The following is a 2,472-nucleotide window of genomic DNA, read 5'->3' as shown; positions in this document are numbered from 1 at the left end:
AGGTAGAAAGAGATACAGACCTGGCTGAAGGTGGTTAACCGAGGGGCCCCTGGGTGGCTCAGTCGGTTACATGGCCCGCTCTTGATTTTTCAGCTCAGGTCATGATCTCAGGTTTGAGAGATGGAGCCCAGCATGGCGCTCCCCGCTCAACAGGGAGTCTGCTTGAAGATTCTCTCTGCCCCTCCTCCCTAACCTCCTACCCCCATCCCCGGCTTGTGCATGCGTGCTCTCTCTTAAAAAAAAAAAAAAAAGAGTAGTTAATGAAGAGAAAGAAATGGATGCAAATTGCTTTTAAGGGAAAGTAATTTATGGTGGCTGATGACTACCTAGATGCGGGAGGAAGGAGCAGGTCCAGTTTCACCTACCTGGAAATTTTGGTGTCATGTGCTTTTAGGCATAGACAATAAGCAAATTCATGCCTTCAGGGGACATAGCTCAGAGGCTTTTATCTGGGCTTTTTTTTTTCTTTTTTTTAAGATTTTATTTATTTATTTGACAGACAGAGATCACAAGCAGGCAGAGAGGCAGGCAGAGGTGGAGGGGGGAAGCAGGTTCCCTGCTGAGCAGAGAGCCCAATGCGGGGCTCGATCCCAGGACCCCAGGATCATGACCCGAGCTGAAGGCAGAGGCTTTAACCCACTGAGCCACCCAGGAGCCCCTGGGCTTTAATCAGCATCTCTACATTGACCACTCTCATGCAGGTGTTCTTAGTGGTAGAGCCCAAAATCCATTCTGAGCAGTGGACACAGTAATGTGTTTGGTCAGAAATGTGTCTTACTCCAGCAGATTGGGAAAATAAAAAAAAACCTCATTCACCTCATTAAGGGAGGCATTTTCAATGAAAATTGCCTTTTTATGTTTAATAGTTACCAAAATTTGCAACATAGTTCTGTTGATTTAATGAGATATATGTTTACTAATCATGGCAATGATAACCCTAACCAGAAGAAACTTTTCGGTACTTGGAGACTCATGGTCAGAGGATATAACATTTCCTCAAATTTTAATTCATATTTTTTTGCTGAGAAGTGTTATAGGGACAATCCCTAAAAGACTTCCAAAAATAATATGTATTGAACTAGGATAAAATTAGATGAGGGAAGTGAATGGAAAGATAAGTTTATGAGGAAAAAGAACGTTAAAAGAGAACTTCATGTATCTTTAAATGGTGGGTATCGAATTGTATGGTATTTAGATATGACTGAATGTAGAGCCGAGAGTGACATAATAGTTTTGTTTTAAAAAATATAATGACACCAGATGGGGAGTTGCATCTCTTGTAGCCATTTAAACTTGCGAGGAAAAATTTTAGGTGGCAAACTATAAATTTGTAGGGGAAATGGTGAAGATGTCACATGACTGAACTTCAGAATCATTTTTAGCTTAGGGCTCCCTCTCGTGAGGAGATTCAGAATTTTTATTGGCTCACAGCTCAAGAGAAGTATCTCTTTTTTGCTTTCCTCAAGACAAGTTATCTAGAAGGATCTAAGAGTGCAGGGTTCTACAAGCAACCCCCTTCTGGTGTATTTTCTAGAACCATCTCTACAAAACTTGAGCTGAATAGGATTAGGACCCCTGTTCATATTGACCCATAGTGTCCTATTTCCCCCTTGACTCCCTTCCCCACAAAAGCAGGGAGGGAAAGAGCAGGACAGAATTGTCCCTGCACTCCTCACCACACAGGATCCCTGATGATCGTTCAATAACCTGACACATGTTTATTGAGTACCTACTATGTGCAAGCATGATACTCCATGATCTAGTGGTAGGCTGCCATCCACTAGTAAAATCTGCCCTCTACTTCTCTCTTGGGAAAAGTTTAAAGAGGGGCGCCTGGGTGGCTCAGTCTGTCGGGCCGCCGATTCTCGACTCGGCTCAGGTCAGGATCTCAGAGTTGTGAGATGAAGCCCTGAGATGGGCTCTGCCCTCAGTGCAGAGTCAGCTTAAGACCCTTTCTCCCTCTCTTTTTGCGCCTCCCCCCACCTTCTAAAATAAAAATAAAGAAATCTTTAAAAAAAGAAGAAGAAATTCCTTTATTTATTTTATTTTATTATTATTTTTTAAAGATTTTATTTATTCATTTGACAGAGAGAGACCACAAGTAGGCAGAGAGGTAGTTAGTGAGAGAGAGGGAAGCAGGCTCCCTGCTGAGCAGAGAGCCCTACGCGGGGCTCGATCCCAGGACCCTGGGATCATGACCTGAGCCGAAGGCAGAGGCTTTAACCCACTGAGCCACCCAGGCTCCCCTCCTTTTTTTATTTTTTAAGAAGAAACTCTTAAACCTCTTAAACAAAAAAAGAATCCGGTGTTAAAAAGATGAGAAGGGGCTCCTGGGTGGCTCAGTCGATTAAGCGTCTGCCTTCAGTTCAGGTCATGATCCCAGGGTCCTGGGATCAAGTCCCACATCAGGCTCCCAGGGAGCCTGCTTCTCCCTCTCCCCCTGCTTGTGCTCTCTCTCTCTCTGTCAAATAA

This window comes from Neovison vison, chromosome 4 (genome assembly GCF_020171115.1).
Source record: "Neovison vison isolate M4711 chromosome 4, ASM_NN_V1, whole genome shotgun sequence".
Lineage (NCBI taxonomy): Eukaryota > Metazoa > Chordata > Mammalia > Carnivora > Mustelidae > Neogale > Neogale vison.
Note: the sequence above shows the minus strand (reverse complement) of the source record.